At 38.8% G+C, this 20,608-nt stretch overlaps 1 protein-coding gene across 7 annotated transcripts in view; it reads left to right on the forward strand.

Annotated features, from left to right (window-relative positions):
* ST3GAL1 (ST3 beta-galactoside alpha-2,3-sialyltransferase 1) overlaps nt 1–20,608 on the forward strand; it is a 132,634-nt gene that overhangs the window by 2,184 nt on the left and 109,842 nt on the right. The window contains exons 2-4 of one of the 7 annotated variants that reach the window (XM_069081202.1): nt 1,035–1,149; nt 6,434–6,670; nt 16,171–16,273. The exons of 1 other annotated variant lie outside the window; for it this stretch is intronic. The gene's annotated coding sequence lies outside the window, so the exon portion shown is untranslated. The remainder of the gene's footprint in view (nt 1–1,034; nt 1,150–6,433; nt 6,671–16,170; nt 16,274–20,608) is intronic. 5 more of the 7 variants (XM_069081201.1, XM_069081205.1, XM_069081204.1 and 2 more) reach the window with 5 other exon arrangements.

Consider the following 20,608-nt stretch of genomic DNA (forward strand, 5'->3'; position numbering starts at 1 on the left):
AAAAAGAAAAAAAAAAAAAGGAAAGAAAAGAAAAGGAAAGAAAAGGAAAGGAAAGGAAAGGAAAGGAAAGGAAAGGAAAGGAAAGAAGGAAGGAAGGAAGGAAGGAAGGAAGGAAGGAAGGAAGGAAGGAAGGAAGGAAGGAAGGATTATTAGAACTAATCCACATCTTTCCCATGTTTGGTTAGCCTTTTTTAGGAAAACAGAGACGAACCTCTTAAGGAAAAAAAAATGTATATTCTATGGATATAGGTTTAAATCAAGTTTATTTGGTCTAGTTCTAGGTTCAAGTCCCAGCTGAGATGACCTTGAACAAATCCCTTCTCTCTCAATTTTAGTTTTCTCATTACCAAAGGAATAGGGTGAGACTACATGACCTTTGAAGTGCCTTCCAGCTCTAAATCTCTAATCCTTCTGGGCTGCATGACTATGTGCTTAATCTTAATCTCTCTCCTCAAGTTTTCTCTTCCTTGAAGTCCTTATAATGCTATCTAATGCTATCCACCTCCCTGATAGTTTTGAGGAAAGTGTTTTGTTAACATTGTAGTGCTTTGCAAACGTGAATTACTCTTATTGGACTTGGTAGAAATGGAACTTTTCTATCCTCCCAGTTTCCTGAGAAATGTTTGGTCTCCCAGGCAAAAAGAATTTGGAGCATAGGTTTTGGAAAGCAAAGAAACACTGCAAGAGTTTCTCTGAAGAGACCAGTAGTCGTCCTAGATGAGAACCCCTCCTTTTGACAGGTGAGAAAAGGGAAGCCCAGGAAAGTGAGAAGTGACTTGCCCAAGGTTATATTTGCATTTATTAACCTTCTCCAATTTAGGTAATTAAGTTATGTTGAACAGTTTTCCTAGTGGTTCTTTACTTCTCTGGACTCCCATTCCCAGATGCTCCCCACCCCCCTTTTCTGGAGGGACTAGTGTCTTCCCTGTCCTAGCCTGATAACTCAAGCCCATTAGTATACTGAACTCACTGGGGTCTACTGTTGGAAGGGTGTGTTCGTGGGTGTTTAACCATAGAACAATCTCCTTTTTCAGATCTATGGGGATATAGGAAAAGGCCTTACATGATCCCCAAGGTAACCCTGGACTGAGGTGTGGAGAAGAGATGGAAAGTTGAGGAAATGTAGAGATGTCTGAATAGAGGACAGATGTGAGTAACAGGGTTTTTATTCTGCACCTGAACCTTGACTAAAGGAATAACTAGAATTCTGTATCCTCCAAATTGAGCCTTCACCACCAGCTCACCACACGCTGTGGATTGGTCTTGTACCAGACTAGAGAAGGGAGGAGAAAATGATCTCAGTTTGACTAAAGCAGACTACCCCTCTGGGGTTCTTCTGGATATTGCTGTCTTTGGTATCTTCCTGTATGTATTGACTTGAGGTGGGGGCGGTTTCAAAGCGCTGGAGCTGGGGTGGTATGAATGAGGGCAGGAATTCTGGAGTGAGTTTGGAGAGAAGCCTGGGACAGCTTTCCTAATCCCCTAACCTCTTGGGGGTAGTAACTGAAATTATCTAGTTCAATCTCTGTATGAGGCAGGAACACAGCTAACAGATTAGGGGGCATAATATATTGTGACCTAGCAATTCTGCGGTAGGGGTGGGGGGTACTTTGGCTGGAAAAAAACTCAAGCCCAAATCATAGCAAACCCAAAGCATGTCTCTTCCTGTATTTACTCTTTTGGTGGATTTTTAGACCTTGATCTCCACTTTTCCCTTGGTCAAGCTGATGACCTTAAACCCTCCCCTCCCCCTTCCCCTGCAGTTGAGATAAACAGGAAACAACTAAAAGGTAGAGAAAGGAGTTTCTTCAAAGGGGTGCTGTAAATCGGAAGGACACGATATCGTCTGTTCTTTGCCGTAGGTCCCCCTCCTCACTTTGGTCTACCAATAGAAATGAAGTTTTTGTTGATAACTGTAGAATTGACAGCGTTAAAATTTGAGACTGGTGCTGCTTCTCTTTACTATGAAACCAAATTGTTCATCCCTCACTCATCTTTTCATTTAGCCCAGGAGAGTTTCAAAGACTTTACCCAAGATAGTAGCAGTAGTCTGCCCCCTTTTGGGTGTGAAGAGATCTAACAAAGATTCTTTAGGGCTTGAGAGTTTTAGCCAGTATCTGTCTGTACTAAGCTCCAAGTCTTTGGGTCTCCCAGTTTTCTGGGTATATATTGTTCCAGTTACACACACACACACACACACACACACACACACACACACACACACACACACACACACACTGCCCTTCTATTTACCTATATATGGGATCTCGGGCAAACTACTTCAAATCTCTAGGAATCCTTTCTTCAGTAAAATAAAAGGTTTAGACTATATAATCTCTAAAGTGCCTTCAAGCTCTGAATCCTATGACACCCCCCCCTTTTTTTCCCCACAGAATGCTATAGAAAAACTCACACTGAACTGAGATTCCTCCTAGGCTGCCACTGACTAGCCATGAAATGATGAGTTGGGCTAGAATTCAAAGGTTCTGAACCTGGAGTCCATGAACTTTTAAAAATATTTTGATAACTATGTTTCAATATAATTGATTTCCTTTTCAATCCTTTGTATTTCATTTGATGCATTTAAAAACATGATTCTGAGAAGGGGGTCCATAGGCTTCACTAGACTGCTCAAGGGGTTTGAGATACAAGAAAGTCTAAGAACCTCTGGGGGATATGATCTAAAAGTTCTTCCCAGCTGTAATAATCTGTTAATCTACAACAGATTCAACCAGGAATCCAACAAGGTAGCTATCAATCTCTCCTGCTGTCCTTGTGTCCAAAATGGGCAAATGCATGCTCCAGGATAATGCAGAACTCTGTTTTAATACAACTAAATTCCAAGTGTTAGGATTAGTAAATGGAGGTGTCTAGTTGAGTGCCCCTATGCTTTATCCTGAACTCTGTGCTTTTTAACTTTTTTTTTTTATCAAGAATATATACATGAAGTCCACTGACTAGCTGTGAAACATTAAGTCCCATTTCTGACACATGCTAACTGTTCAAGCATGGGTAGGTCACTTAACCTCTCAGGGCCCCAGGCAAATTTCTAAGACCATATGTCTAGCTCTAAATGGTTCTGTTCTTCCAGATAATCTCTAAGATCTTCTCCAGTGCTAAAAGTCTGGGATTTTGCTTGATAGTTCCCTTTCCTCAAGAGATTTGAGCCTTACCCCACCACTGTACCACAAAATTAGTCACCAGGATTATGAAATAATAGAATTAGTTAGGCCTTCAAATCCATTACATAAGTAATCTTTCCTACCTCATGACTCTCTTAGCACATTATATCTCTCTAATGTGCTTAATGTGTTCTATTTTATCTTGTGGTTATTTATTGTACCTTTCTTTGACCCAGTAAGATTCTAATTTCCTTGAGTATAAATGGCCCAAATTATTGATATTTTATCACTTTTATTGCACCTAGGATGATCCTGTACATTAAGCAATACTGTTTTTCCCCAAGATAATAACTCTTACTTTTTTTTCAAAATTCCAAACTTGACAAAGATTAAGAAGCAGGAACATTTCCATAACCAAAAAGAAAAATAACAATAAAGAAGATTATATATGAAACCATGAATCTCTGTTATTTATATAACTTGTCATTTTTTAAAGCATAAAACGAATTCAACATGTTAGCTCCAAAGCAGTTCTGTTTTGTCTTTTTATTCCTCTGAACTTCATTATGTTCTATTTTATAAGTTAAAAAATGTTTCATTGGTATTCCTAATTTCTTTACCTTTTTTTTTTGAGTCACTGACACTAGCTATCCCTTTTTTCATACCCCCCCCCCAAAAAAAGTCCTTCTTTGTAACAAATAAGAGCATGGTCAAACAAAACAAGTCAACACATTGGTCATGTCTCTAAATGAATGTCTCAGTCGGGAGGAAACATGGCTCATTCAGCATCAGTCTTCTGAAATTGTGGTTGGCCCTCTCTTTAATGAGAATTCTTAAGCCTTTCAAAGCCGTTTTTCCTTTACAATGTTGTAGTCATATAAATTGTTCTGTTGGTTCTGCTCACTTCACTCTGTTTCAGTTCATACTGAAGTCTTCCTAGGTTTCTCTGAATTTGGCATTTTCTATGGTAGAATTCTATTACATTCATAAGCCATAATTAGTTCAATGTTTTTCTAATTATTGTTATACCCTCTTAGTTTCCACTTCTTTATTACAACAAAAAGTGCTGCTTAAATATTTTTGTTTACATAGTACCTTTCATCTTTCTATGATCAATTTGGGGGTATATGCATAGTAGCAGTAGTATCACCAGATAAAAGTATATACACGGTTTAGTGAGTTGGGAGGCATAGTTTCAAATTGCTTTCCAGAATGGGTGGAATCAACAATACAATACATTAATGTGCATGTCACTGTCGTCCCATATCCCCTCCAACAATTGTCATTTTCCCTTTTTGTCATCTTTGCCAATCTGATGGATACAAGGTATATCAGTAATAGGTTCTTAATAAACGTGTGTTGGAAGCTGTTGAATCAATAATAGATTCTCCTACTGCCAATTTGGACCACACTTTTCTTTGTGGGGAGTAGGAATCTTCCCTGTTCCAGGATGAAGATTACAGGCTTTTTAGGTTTAGGGAAAGGTCTGTACATCCAGTAATCACAGTATTAATCTCACACCCTGGGTGTTCTCTTTTAGAATTAAAACCCTAAGAAATTTCTCTTGTTTTAGTGTGAGAAGCAGCTTTTGTTGTTGCTGTCTTTTCAGTCATGTCCTCACTTGGAGTTTTCTTGGCACAGATAGGGAGTGGCTGCAACTCATTTTATAGATGAAAAACTGAGGCAAACAGTATTAAGTGACTTGCCTAGGGTCACACAGCTAGTAAGTGTGTGAGGCCAGATTTGAACTCAGGAAGATAAATCTTCCTGATATCAAGCCCAATGCTTTATCCACTATATCACCTAGAAAAGCAGTTAGTAGAATAAAAAGATTGCTGAGGGGCAGCTAGGTGGAACAGTGAATAGAGCACTGGCCCCAGAGTCAGGAGGACCTGAGTTCAAATTTGGCCTCAGACATTTAACACACACACAACTAGCCAAGTGACCTCCGGCAAGTCACCTTAACCCAATTGCCCTACCAAAACCCAAAAAAGAAAAAAAAAAAAAAAAAAAAAAAAAGATTGCTGAACCTAGGACCAAAAGATCTGGGTTCAACTCCAGAGCAAATCACATCACCTTCAGTTCCTCATCTGTAAAATGAGATTAATAATCCTTGCACCACTTATATTACGGAACAGTTGAAAAGAAAATGATTTTTTTATATATTCAAGCTTTTTTTGTACAGTCATTTTTCAGTTTTGTCCATCTCTTTGTGACCCCATTTGGGGTTTTCTTGGCAAAGATATTGGAGTGGCTTGCCATTTCCTTCTCCAGTTTATTTTACAGATGAGGAACTCAGGCATACATGGTTAAGTGACTTGTCCAGGGTCACACAGCTAGTATCTGAAGCTGGATTTGAACTCAGGTCTTCTTGACATCAGGCCCAGCACTCTATCCACTGCACCACCTACCTGCTTATGTGGCAGTTACTATGTGTCAGATACTGTGCTAAGATTTACACATTTTATCTCATTTGCTCCTCACAACCCTAAGAAGCGGATGCTATTATTATCCCAATTTTACAGCTAAGACACTGAGGCAGACAAAGGTTAAGTGACTGGTCTAGGGTCACACAGCTAGTAAGTATCTGAGGCAGGATTTTAACTCAGATCTTCCTGACTAGAGAGGTCCAGTGCTCTATCCTCTGTACCATGCAGTCATCCCACCAAAAATGGCCCCTGCCATCAAAGACTTTACATTCTGTCCACTGCTAGAAAATGTAAAAAAAAAAAGCAAAAATTAAAACATTTAGAAAGTAATGCAAAGTCATTTCCAGAAAGAGTCACTGGGGGTATGGAAGAGCCCAAGAGATGGCACCTGAGTTGTACTTGGAAGGAAGCAAGGGGTTCCAGAAGTTGGAAGGGTTTGCATTCCAGGCACAGGTAGGGAGGCAGCTTGATAGAATGTCACACATGGGGAACAGTTTGCAATCCAGTTTGACTGGCACCTCAAGGCATGATGGGAAATCAGACCGAGAGGTAGGTTCCCTTACTCCAAGTCAATCCTCTTGCTGCTGTACCAAGATTTCTCAAAATCACCAATATCCATTGGACAACAAAACTCCTAAAGCCTGCACTTATCTGTTGTCCAGATGCTGGGAAGTCAGACACAAGCCTCAAACCTGGAGGTGTAAAGTTGCCTACTTGAATTATACCTATGCAGGGAAATTAATATGGAGATGCTAACTAAATCATCTTAGGAGTCTATTTCCTTTACTGCGCTCCAACCTGTATAGGATAATAAGAACCAGGACTGAGAACTAGAGGAGGACTTAGAGAAAATCTACTCAGTATAACCCCTTCATTTTTCAGGTGGAGAAACTGAGGTCCAGTGCAGGGGAAGTATGATTAAGAGGGCTTCTGAGTCAGAGGTCCTGGGTTTGAATCTCGGCTCTCTTGCTACCTGTGTGGTCACATGATCCAACTAGACCTCGCTCTCCTCTGCAGAATAAGGATGTTATGGAATAGCATTTACAGAGTGGTTGCTATGTGTAAGGCACCGTGCTAAGAACTTTACAGATATTATAAGGATCGCAACAAACCTAGAAGGTATGTACTATTTTCATTCCCATTAAGATTCCTTCCAGTTTTAAATCTGTGATTCTGTGATCATATGAAGTGACCTACTTCCTTGAACTAGATAGTTCATAATTGAGCCCCGGAATTGGAACTCAGGTCCTCTTCCTCCAAATACAGTGATTTTTTTTCCCCTTGTACATCACTGTATAAACCCATTGGTTTTGTTTTTTGTTTTTTTGGTTTTGGGTTTTTTAAAATTAAAATCAAAATGAATGGCTTGAATACTACCACCAATGAAAATCTCACTACCTCATGATAATACTTATCAGATTTTTCAGACAGCTCTCTCATATGGTTCTGAATTTGAAATCACACAGCAGGATGGCAATGACATTTTATTATAGCCATTTGTTAAGTCTTTTAGCAAGATGTCACATGGCCCAAGTGCCAGGTCCCATTTGGATTTAATCTAACTCTGTTCCTAATCAGTGGAAATATTCAACTTTGCATTTTTCTACAGGATATTATGGCAGTTTTGCTTAGTGCATAGAGATCTGGCTCTTGCATTAGGAGGTTCAAATTCCATCTCTGACACATATTGGCTAGACAAGTCACTTGAACCAATGCCGCCAAAATTTGAAACAAGGAAGAAAATGGGGATGGGGGGAGGACTTTTACAGCAAGCTTCTCTGATAAAGGCCTTGTTTTTTAAATATATAGGGAAATGGGTCAAATTTATGAAATAACAACCATTCCCCAATTGATATGTGGTCAAAGGATATAGACAGTTTTCAAAAGAAGAAATCATAACTATCTCTAGTCATATAAAAAAATGTTTATGTCACTATTGATTAGAGAAATGCAAATTAATGCAATTTTAGGTACCACCTCACACCTATCAGAAATGACCAATGCTGGATGGTATATGGGAAAATCGATACATTAATAAACTGTCAGTAGAATTTAGAAGAACAACTTGGAACAATGCCCAAAGGGCTACAAAACTTGTATACACCTTTTGACCCAGCAATGTAATGACCAGGTCTGTATCCCAGAGACATCAAAGACAAAGGAAGAGGACTTCTATGCACAAAAAATATTTACAGCAGTTCTTTTTGAGTTGGCAAAGAAAAAAGCTGTAGTATATGATTGTGATGGAGTACTATTGTGCTAAAGAAATGATGAGGGGGGTTGTTTTCATAAAACCTATATGAATTGATGTGGAGTGAGCAGAAGTGAGCAGAACCAGGAGATCGTTGTGCAGATTAATAGCAATACCATAGCAATGATCAACTGTGAAAGACCTAGGTACTCTGATCAATACAGTGATCCAAGTCAATTCTTAAGGACTCATAATGAAAAATTCTGTCTATCTACCTTCAGAGAGAGAAATGATGAACTCTGACTGCAGAGGAAGAATGAGACTTTCACTTTATTTTTCTTGTGTTTTTTTTGCAACATTGCTAATATGGAAATCTATTTTGCATGATGCCCTATCTATAATTGACATATTGCTTGCTTTCTCAATAGGTGAGGGAGAGACGGGAGGGAGGGAAAGAATTTGGAAATCAATTTTTTTTAATGTTAAAAATAAACAATCAATTTTAAAAAATCTTTCAGTGCACCAGGTCCCTTTCTAAGACTATCAACTGAAGAAAACAAGAGGTAGATGTAGACTCAATGGGAGCCCCCTAGACAAATGGAATCATAGGTCTGGTCAAATCTATCAATTTATCTGTCTGTCTCTCCATCTGTCTATAAATATATATGCATAAAGATATATAAACAGATATATAGACTATACATATGTGTGTGTATATATATGTATATATATATATATATCTATTAAATATCTATCTTCTCAGAGTCTCATTAAAAAAGACAGGGTAGTGCTTTGGAAAGAGCAATAGTATCTGAGTCAGAAGACCTGGGTCTCGGTCCTGGTTGTACAAGACTTTGAGCAAATCATTTTCCTATTCTGGACCTCCATTTTCTCATTTCTAAAACGATGGAGTTGGAGAAGATAAATCTCTAAAGTTTCTCCCAACCCAGGTCTACAGTCTATAATTTTAATTATAAGTGTTTTTGGAAGGAAGAAAAAGTAGACATGAACCCTGAGATACCAATTGGAAATTTACTGTCCTAAACTCAATGCTGCTTAAATATAGTCAAATTTGAACACATATTAAACAATAAGACCGCAGTTGCCCAAAGTTACTTTCATACATATTTACTTAGAAGGAAGCAATTGAGTAGGACAAAGAATTCTGACTGCTGATATACCAGATACAATGGAATGGTGCCAAAGAATTATTTCTATCTGTAGTGCATGAAACAGCACTACATTAAAAACCAAGTCTTTCTAATTAGGCATTTACCTCCTGCGAAATTCAAGCACATTTAAAAACAACAACAAAACAGGTTTCTCTTTATTTGGAAGACTGGACCAAAGGGAAAAAAGTCTACTTTTGAATGTATAATAATAAAGGCATCTCTTCCATAAATTATTATTAAATCTTTGAACTAGAAGAGACATTCAAGGTGACTTAGTACAACTCATCTGTTGGATTAATTAATTGGTTCATTTATTCATTTTTTAAGCATTTATGTGTGAGAGGCTGTGCTAGCTTTCAAATCACCTCTATGACATCTCCAACAAATGGTTAGCCAGTCTCTGAAGACCTCCAGTGACACATACCCACCAGCTCCTAAGGCAGCATCCATGCATCTCCACTCACTTTGTTTTACCTCAACCTCTCTCCTGACCCCCAGTCTCACATCTCCAGATGCCTACTGGACATCTTGAGTTGGATGTCTCACAGGCATTTTAAACTGAACGTATACAAAACTGAGCTACCTGGAACCCTCATCCTCCTCATGTCGGCCTCCTGGCTTCCCCAATTTATTTCCTGTTTCAGCTAAAGTCTTACCTTCTGCAATAACCCTTCCTTAATTGTGGCACCTTCCCTCTGAGACTACCTTCCATTTATCCCTTCTTTGTCTTATTTGTACATAGTTGTTTGCATGTTGTCTTCCCTCTGAGACCATGAGCTCTTTGAAAGCAAGGACTATTTTTCACCTTTCTTAGGGTCTCACTTAGCACAGTGCTTGGCAAAGTACTTGGTCACTTGCTTGTTGACCTTCTTTTTCACTTTTAAATGGTTCTAATTCCTAGAGATTTAATAATAAATTCCACAGATGAGAAAACTGAGGCTCAGAAATTGAGTGATTTATCCAAGGTTACCTAACCAATGAGTCTTAGAGACTGGGTTCCAACCTGAATTCAAGTTCACCATACTTTTTTTAAGTTCAACTGTTATAGGTTTTTGTTGAGTTGATCTGAATTTTGGCTCTGAGGGAGGAAAATTTCAGTTCAATGTCAGGACAAAAGCACAAAAGGGCAAATTTCAGGATCCCTAAGGAAAGATTAACCCTATCTCATTTACGCGTGCGCGCGCACACACACACACACACACACACACACACACACACACACACACACCAGGATTCTTCTAAAACAATAACCACCAGGAGCTACTTCCTCCTCCTTCATCCCCTATGCTTTCTCCCTGAATCAGTCAGTGTCCAGAGACCACAGTAATCTCTACATTCTGATGTTCGATTTAGATAATGGAGATACAGCTGAGGGCAGGGTGGTATCTGAGGCACTGGTGTCAAACTCAGGATGAGAACACTTTGTTACAAAGGCCATGAATGAGGTTGAAGCAGGCTTTGTAGAGCTCTTAGAGCTCGGTCAGATACAGAAGATGCCAAGGTTATCCACTGCATCCTGGGTCATTGCCAGTCATCTTGACTTTTGTCTTGCCACTGGACTTCAATGACTGGAAGAGAGAGTGAGACTGACTATTTTGTGCAACCCTACCTCACTTAAATCCAATGCAGGAGCAAGTTAAGACATCGCTCTCATGATGTCATCGGCCCTCTTGAAAAACGAACAATTTAGAGGGCTGCATGTTGACTATGAAAACCTCAAATTAACATTATCTCTGTTGTATTGCATTTTATATATTTTTGTTAAACATTTCTCAATTACATTTTAATCTGGTGGGACTAGGAATTTGACACCTCTGGTGAAGTCTAAGGTTCACTGGAATGGGCATCAGAGAAGACATGGTCTAAGTTGAACTCTGTTAAAGATGGGAGAAAGATTAAGTAAATCATTTCCCATCAATGGGCCTTCCTCAGTTCCCTCACTTGTAAAATGGAAGTTGTTGGGTTGTAACCTACTAAACTAACTTAAATTACTACTAGTGTCTCAGTTCTAAAATTATTACCATTCTAATAGCAGTAACAATGGCAAGCATTTATATAGCATTTTAAGGTTTGTAAAGTACTTTAAAGATATTGTCTCATTTGATCCTCCCAGCTGCCCTCAGAGGTAGGTGCTATTATTATCTCCATTTTACAAATTAGGATACTGAGGCAAACAGGTTAAGTGACTTGCCCAGCCAGGGTCCCACAGCTATTAAATGTCTCAGTCTATATTTGAACTCAGGTCTTCCTGATTTCAGGTCTGGCTCTCTACTGTGCCCCGGAAGATGGTGTGCTGTTCATTCCATCAACATTTTTAATAAAAGTTTATTGTGTGTACAGAGTAGCTGTTTGGGGCCTGGAAGAGACAAAGAATAAACAAAAATTGGTCTTTGCTGCTCCATGATTTCTCTTAAAATGCTGTTAATCCTACCACCTGGTGGAGAATTGGATGAATGAGAATTATTTCTTGGGAAAGATTTCAGTAGCAACAATGATAATAATTTGTTTTTATGGAAAATATTTTTGGTCATTCCTAAAACATAATTTTGTGTTGCAAAATCCAACCCTTAAGGGAGAAGAAATCACTGTGTGACAGAAACTCTATACATTCAAATATACCTTTGCTTGCCCTAGTTAATCCTCACATATGTTACGAAGCAAATTAAGCCAAGCATAGGTGACCTTTGCCAGCAAGAAACTTAGCATGTATACATTTGGATATCAATTAGAAAATTCATGAGGTCCAGCAGGTATGTAGTCTGAAGATTTAGTTGCCTATGAATGGGAACATTGGGCCTGTTGGCTACAGTTTTCACCTTCCTCTGGATAATTGCTATTGCATGCTCACAGACTGTCAGAGCCCAGGGGTATCGACTTCATGCAGTGTTCACTCTAATTGGTTGATTGAGGAGAAAGGCATGGCAATTTCATGTTTAGATAGGGCAGGAGCAGGAGGAATTGTAGAATCTCAGTTAGAAGGGACCCCTGGGGGAGTCCTTACAGGCAGAATGATTCCAAGAAATTATTCTTTAGAGATCCTAATATGTATTAAAATGCTCCAATCCCACCCTGTCCTTCCTCTCCCCTTCCCTACTTTCCCTCCCTCCATTTTCTGCTATTCTTGCTTCCCACTTCCTCATCAAAGGATCAGATAATTTGGCCTAGGACATTTAAAATGCTTTTATAAATAAATACAGAAAGAGAGAAGAATATTCTACTATTAAGGTGCTTTTAAAAAGTTTCTTAGTAGTTAAATTTCTCAAGATTATTGATAAATATCTACTTTTAAAAAATTCTATAGTGAATAAGGAGACATCTATATTAATCCAAATCCCAAATTCCACTGTCTGGGTCTATACTCTCTGCCTCTGTTAAGAGAGGGGAGGATAATAGAGTACAGAATGATCTCTCAAACCTATTCCCAATATAGCATTCTAGGCTTTAGTGGTACAAAATGCTAGATTGTACAATAAGCTGTCAGGCCTGCCATTTTTTTCTATTTCAGAAGAAGTGACTGATTAAAAAAAACACTTCTGCATTGTGAAGAGTCCAATGATACTTAGTAGAGAAAATGATGAGCAAGATGTAGTAAGAAGTTCATAAGTGCCTTCTGAATCATCAAAGAGCTAAAATAGATCCAGAATATTTCCAGGCTTGAGTGCATTTTATTATATTCCAATATAGTAATTTCGGACAGTGATCTGAATACAGAATAAATTGGAAACTTTCTAAGGATTAGAATATATGAGTCACTGAAACGTGCTATTTCCCCTGATCATACTTGACAACAGGTAAATTACCATGTTGAGTCAACAAGCATTTATTAAGCACCTACTATATCCCAGCATTTTGCTAAGCTCTGGAGATACAGAGAAAGATAAAACAGCCCCTATTCTCAAGGAACTCATGGTCCAATGGTGAGACAACATTGGGGTAACTATATACAAATAAGCCTTATTTCCTACAGCACCACCAACTCTGTGGGCCCATGTGTGCACACATACACACATACACACTACAATCCAGTGACATGAGTCTCATTGCTGTCTCTTGAACAAGACACTCTTTATCCAGGCATTTTCACTACCTTCTTCTATTGATTATTTCCAGTTTATCCTCCTTATGGCTTGTTTGTACAAAGTTTTCATCTAATCTCCCCCATTAGACTGTGAACTCCTTGAGACTAAGGTTTGTCTTTTACTTTTGTTCACATACCTGACATTTAGTATAGCTCTTGGCACATAATAGGATTTTAATAAATGTTTATTAATTGACTCTCTGACCCAATTGGAGATAATCTTGGGGAGAAGACACTAGCATTAAGGGGAATCAGAAGAGGATTCCTTTAGAAGATGAGGTTTAACTGAGACTTGAAGAAAGCCAGGGATACCAGGAGGCAGAGAGGAGGAGAAACAAAGAAACAAAGTTACAGGAATAAGAAGCATTCGGTGTAAATCCCTATGATTGGGAGATGAAGTGTCTTGTGTAAGGAACAGTGGGAAGGGCTGTCCCTGGATCAGTATGTGAAGGGCCGGGGGCAGGGGTGCTTAGGAAGGTATGACAAGACTAGAAAGGTAGGAGGGGGCCAAGTTGTGGAGGGCGTTCAAAGCCAACTATCTCTGCATTTATTTAGTGAGAGTTCACATTCTAAATCTTATAAGCTTAACTCAAATTCACCAGATTGTAGAACACTAAACATGGAAAGGACTTGAAAACAGAATGTTGGGGCTGAAAGTGATTTACAGTTGAAGAAACTGATGTCCAGAAAAGTGAAATGTCTTACAGTTGGAGGCAGAGCCTAGATAAGCATCCTGTCTCCTAATGCCCTATCTCGTGTACTTTTTACCCCCACCTCCACTTCACTGCTTTCGAGGGAAGATATGAATAAGGATGGCGAAATGAAAAAGAGTTTTAAAATAGAACTTGATGGATCTGGATTCTAGTGTGGATTTTCCCTGTGAACTTAGACAAGTGACTTCACCCTTCTAGATCACAACTTGCCTTCTCTCTCTGTAAATTTTGGAGGTTCAAACTATGAAGGGTTCTTAACCTGGAGTCTATGAACTTATTTTTAAAAATATTTTGTTGGCGCAGTGAATAGAGCACCAGCCCTGGAGTCAGGAGGACCTGAGTTAAAATCCGGCCTCAGACGCTTAACACACAAAACTAGCTGTGTGACCTTGGGCAGGTCACTTAACCCCAATTGCTCTCCCAAAAGCAAAAAAGTATATATTTTTTGATGATTATTTCGATAGAATTGGTTTCCTTTGTAAGCCTTATGTATTTTCTGCATTTAAAAACATGATTCTGGGCAGGGTTCCCTAGGTTTCACCAGACTTCCATAAATGTCCAAAAGACATTAAAAAGGGGGCTGGAGTGGGGGGGGGGGGAGAAGGGAGGAGTTAAAAATCTCTTAGCTAAATGCTCCAAAGTTCCATCTCCAGTGTTTTGTACTCTAATGGTCTTAAGTTGTAAAGTCCCTTCCAAATCCAAATTCTGTGATTAATCAGGTCTAAGTCTAGCCAGTACTGACCTTTCAAGATCTATTTCTCATCTCGGAAATTCCTTCCCTCCTTGATGTGCCCATTCTCCGTTTCATTCCAGTATGGGGCTAAGGCACTTGCTGATAAATATATACCTTCTTAGGAAGATTTGTGATTTAGTAGAGGACTCTGGCTCTGAAATCAGAAGACCTAGATTTCTCATTTCTAGGATTTGCTATCTGTGTGATGCTGGACTTCACTTAGTGTTCTTCAGCCTCAGTTTACTCATCTGTAAAATAAGGAGATTAGTACTAGGTGATGGTCTCTGAGGTCCCTTCCGCCTCATAGTTTATGGTCCTGTGATCATGAAGAACCAATAGAGTAGACTTGTAAGTGATGGAATTTCAGATACATTAACCACTTAGTAGAGGAAATCTACCTCCTTGTGTCGAATCCCTTGCTTTTTACCCCTCACTTATACCTGATTCTACTCACATCAAAAATGAAGATGCCCAAAGACCATAGCAGACTATGCATGAAAGTCATCAGAGAATATGCATTTTAGGGAGGCAGATTTTGGATAGAAGACGATAAAAATTATACCTATTCGAAATATTATATGCTATCATTAGACTCAGATGTCTAAGATTTCAAAGAACCAACAAGATGATAACACCTTCATCTTACAGATAAGGCAACTGAGTAACAGATGATCAAGCAGTACATAGCAGAGTCTAGACTGGAACTCGGATCTTCTTATTGCAAATCTGGCCTCTCCATTACATCACACTGGCATTAAGCAATGGCAAGCTACCTGAATTCCTTTCTCATATGTATACATTTTAGAACAAGTGGTCATCTTGGCCATCACGGTTTGATATACCTGTCCACATGCATCACAATAACCATAAATTGCCAAATTCCCACTTTATTGTTCTTTAGAGACAGAGGCAGGAAGACTGATAAAAGCCTCATGGGAACAAAATGAGATTCTGGCTTTAAAAAAAAAAACATAAAAAGGGTGAATATTGGCATTCAGGGCCAAATTCTGGGGAATACACGGTTTTATGATTGCTATTACAGTTTATAATCCTACCTTCCTACACCCTGGCTCATGATCTGGGTACATATCAGAGTGGACCTGTTTTTCTTTCTCTTCTCTTCTCATCCATGTTATCTTTATTTATATATGTATAAATATGTGTGTGTGATGTAATATATGTACATGTATGTAATCTTTATATATACATACACATGTATGCATGTAGGTGTATAATATATTTTATTGCTATTGTTCAATAGTTTTCAGTCATGGAGTGGTTTGCCATTTCCTTCTCCAGGAAGGAGTGTGTGTATGCATACACACATATGTACACACATACATAGATGCGCAATATACATAGATGCGCAATATACATAGATGCAACTATTTGTATTATGCACATGTGTGTATATGCACATAGATTAATCAAATGCTTGGGCTTTGTTGAAAGGGAAATATGAGCCCTATTCTGAGCAAGAAATCAATCAAGTGAATGTAATTGTAAGAAGGTTCTGCAGGAAACAGAAAGGAGCTGAGAGCAATATATATCTGGTCAGAAAGGAGATCTCAATATAGAATGTGTTCCTGTGACATTAAATTCAGCTTTAAAGGCTAAGTAATTCAAACCTGAAATACAGTGAATTCTCAGATATCCACTGTATATTGGAAAACAGATCATATGAATTATTAGTTTGAAAAAATACTTATAATTCAACCCTTTCGTTTTATAGTGGAAGAAACTGAGAAGTAAAGAAATAGAAGAGAAGCTACTGGCTCAAAATCGTGCAGGTAGACATGTAGAGAAGTGGGAATAAGCCTGTCCTTAGTGCCAAGGTACTGTGCTAAATGTTTTTTAGTTTTTTGTTTGTTTGTTTGTTTTGTTTTTCCTTTGCTCCTCACAACAGCTTTATGAGGTATATGTTATTATCCTTATTTTACTGTTGAGGAAACTGAGGCTGAGAGAAGTCAATTAACTTCCCAAGGGTCACACAGCTAGGAAGTATCTGAAGCCAGATTTGAACTCCGGTCTTTTTGACTATAGGTTGAGTGCTTTATTTGCTATATCACCTAGCTGCCTCAATGGAACCAGAATTCAGACCCAAATCCAACACTCTGCCCACTATAACTTGTTGCCTTGCTAAGTACAGTAACATGTTTGTTATGCCATGTTGTATGTTTCATTTTTTTAATAGACAAATTGTCATTTTTAGCTTTGAGGCAAAAGGTTATGATTTTAAAAATTATTTATTTCATTAAATATTTCTCAATTACATGTATAAAAATTAACAATCATTTAAAAAAAAATCTGTTCTAAATTCTCTCTTTCCCTCCTGTTCCTCATCCTTCTTTAAGAAGGCAAGCAATTTTATATCAGTTATATATGTGAAGTCATTAAAAACATATTTCCATATTAATCATGTTACGAAATAAAACACAAAATAAAATAATAAAAATATATTTTTAAGTATGCTTCAATCTATAATCAGAATTCATTAATTCTCTCTCTGGAGGTGGATAGCATTTTTCATCATGGATGATTTGGAATTGTCTTGGATCATTGTCTTGATCAGAGTATCTAAGTCTTTCACAGCTGATCATCCTTACAATATTGTTATTACTGTGTACAATGTTCCCCTGGTTCTGATCACTTCACTGCATCAGTTCATATATAAGTCTTCCCAGGTTCCTCTGAAAGCATCCTGCTCATTATTTCTTAGAGCACAATACTATTCCATCACAATTATATATCACAACTTGTTCTGTCATTCCCCACTTGATGGGCAGCCTCTCAATTTCCAGTTCTTTGCCACCACAAAAAGAGCTGCTGTAAATATTTTTGCACAAATAGGTCCAAGAGGTTATGATTTATTGAAGAGCTTATAGGAGCAGAGGCAAAGTTTTGCTTGCTAATTTTTGCCCAAGAGAAGAGCAAATTGGGAGGACACATTTCCTTATTAGACTTATTGTATAACTTCACAGAAAGGTAAATCAGATACCATGAGGTAGCAAGACACAGCAGATGCATTAACAGCTAAAAAGACCTAGAATGTGATTTATGGTGCTGTAACTCTGCAAATATATAATAAACCAAGATCTGTTCTACTGTATTTAAAAACAACAACACCACCTTCTGTGTCCTGGGTAATGTTATTGGAAAATGCTTATGCTTACAAGGCTTAGGATAATAAAATTTTAGAGCCAGAAGAGCTTGCAAAGATCATTTGTTCGAGCATTCTCATTTTCCAGATGATGCAGCTGAGGTGAAGGGGTGGAAAAGCAAGGATGGGGGTGGGGTATGGGCAGTGCTTCTAATGCTAAATCCAGTGTTCATTCCACTGAATACTCCATGGTGCTTTTACCCATGACGTATTAGTAACCAATATTGTTTTAGTCCTAGATTTCTGTATCTTAATTAATACTGATGGTAAATGTCTTTGCAGAAGGCTTAGAATCATTGAATGGGAGAGCTCAAAGGGTCCTTACATGACATCCAATCCAACTCTGTTATTCAACAAAGGAGGAAATAGAGGCTTAGTTAGAGAGGGGAAGTGATCTTCCCTAAGTCACTCACTGAGTCAGAAGTCAGACCTGGCCTAGTAGATCAAGGTGGGGGAGAAGGAGGTTAAAGAGGAATGGGTCAGAAAAGGGCACCTGGAACATTCATGGGACATCGACTTCTTTTTCTTATCCTCCTTTTTTTTTAGACCTATCTCCAGAGGCTAAATTGGATGCTGTTTTCAAGGACTTAAAAAAAAAAAGCACGGGGAAATTGGAGTAGCTAATTAGTCTGTTCCCTGGGATCAGTAATGTAAAGACAGCAATATAATTACTGCTCTGCATCCTTAGCTCTCAAGTGCATCAGCAAAGAAACTGAGGCTGTTGTATATAAATAACATTTAAGCTATTCTTTCTCCCAAACCATGGTCACATTTGGAAGACATTCTTTGTGTGAATGTGCTGGAGTGAGATTGTGTGGTTCTACATAAGACACAATTACCAATTATATCTTCTTAAAAGCCAATTCAAAGCTATTTAACCCAATAATTGAAGTTTGTTCAAAGTTGTAATTTGCCTCTATGATGATGATGATGATGATGAAGATAGCTAACATTTCTATATTGCTTACTATGTGCCAGGCACCATGCTCAGCACAGTGTAATTATTGTGTCATTTGATCTCACAATAACTCTGGAAGGGAGTTACGAACATCTTGTTCCTCAACGTAGTAGCATTGATTGTCTTGTTATTTGAAGGAATGATAATAATGGCTAGCATTTATATAGCACATTAGGGTTTGCAAAGCACTTTATCAATATCTCATTTGATTTGCACAACTGAGGGAGGTAGGAGCTATTATTAGTCACATTTTACAGAAGAGAAAACTGGGGCAGACAGAGGCAAAGAGACTTGTTCAGGGTCCTACAGCTAGTAAGTGTCTGAAAATGGGCGCAATGATATGTTGGCTAGATGCTTCCCTTCTAAGGTTCAACCTAACTAAAGTTTAGAGATATTCATCACCAGACTGAGTCCAGAGAGTCGGATTTGGGAAGCCACAGCGACTCTTGGAGATTATCTAATAAGTCCCAGGGTTGCTGCCATCTTTGTTTGAGGGAATGGCCACACTGATGGAATCACACGCTGGAAGCATGGAAATGCTAATGTCATGATTAATGATAATAATAGCCAGCACTTTAAGGTTAGCCAAGTACATTACAGGAATCATCTCGTATGAGCCTCACAAAGACCCTGGGAGGGAGGTTCTATTATTATCCCCTTTTATAGATGAGGAAGCTGAGGCAAACAGAGGTTAAGTGACTTACCCAGAGTCACACAACTAAGTGTCTTCCTGACACCATGACCCAGCACTCTGTGCAATGTACCACTTAGTAGCCTCTAATATATCGACTAGAGAACATAGACAGGAAAGGAGAGAGAGAACGTAATGGGATGAACACTGGATAGGAAATCAGAAGATCTGGGTTCAAGCTCAGTTTCTTCCCCCAACTTACTATGTGAACTTGAGCAAATCACAAGGAATACTTCCAAGAGTCTTACTATCAGATGCTTGGCCCTAAGGTTCTGAACCCCACCTTTTCCCCCTTTCCTCCCACCTCCTAGAGCAACCCTTGGCTTGACCAAATATGTAAAACATCTTAATCAAATGCATTGATGCCTTAATCAAAATGCATTGATTAAATGTTTTTTTTGCTTTTTTTGGAGGGCAATTGGGGTTAAGTGACTTGCCCAAAGTCACACGACTAATAAGTGTGTTAAGTGCCTGAGGCCGGATTTGAACTCAGATCCTCCTGACTTCAGGGCCAGTGCTCTATTCACTGTGCCACCTAGCCATCCCTGTGATTAAATGTTTACTGTGTTGCCAGGCACTAAGTGCCTGCCCTCAGGAAACTTACAGTCTAAGTCTTGAGCAGCCCCCCTCTACTTCCAAAGTTGAGTTGGTAAAGTGTTCAAAAAGGCAGCACACACACACACACACACACACACACACAATTTTTAGACCATTTCCAAAGATTAATTTAACAGATCATATACATATATTAATAGAGGCAATAATTATAAAAGGAATCCATCATCCACAGCAGGGGAACACAAAAGGCAGTGGATTTGGAGCCAAATGGACCTGCGTTTGAATGCTGGCTTAATAGCTATATGACTTTAACCAATTCAGTCTCCCTCTCTGAGTTTCAGTTTCCTTATCTGTAAAATCAAGTATGCTAGATGGTCTCTAAGAAGGACCGTTACAGTTCTAAGTCCTAAGATCCTCTCTTCCCTACCTTCTACTCCCATAATCAGTGCTTTTGCAAGAAACCAGCTAGGATATCATCCTTTCAACTAACATTTATTAAGCACCAATTATCTAGCTACTGGGGTAGCTACCACTACCAGAAAGTGAAAGCCATCAGAGTAGTTATGACATTGGCACAGGTAGATAAAGTAGAAAGCACCCACATTCTCAAGCCTTTAAAACAGAACAGGCTACCTCAGGCAAAGGTCCTCCTCTCCCCACTCACAGCAACCACCCAGCGTCCTGGAAGAGCACTCCCAGCAGCTCTGGCCCCTGGCAGTCCTTAGCAGAAAGTCCTGCTCCCAGCAGCTCCGGCTGCTGGCAGTGCTCAGCCGGAGTCCTAACTCAAAAAGAAAAAAAAAAAA

The sequence above is a fragment of the Petaurus breviceps genome, unplaced genomic scaffold (assembly GCF_028583685.1).
Source record: "Petaurus breviceps papuanus isolate PSGF00001 unplaced genomic scaffold, PetGlider_PUasm1.0 98, whole genome shotgun sequence".
Taxonomy (NCBI): domain Eukaryota; kingdom Metazoa; phylum Chordata; class Mammalia; order Diprotodontia; family Petauridae; genus Petaurus; species Petaurus breviceps.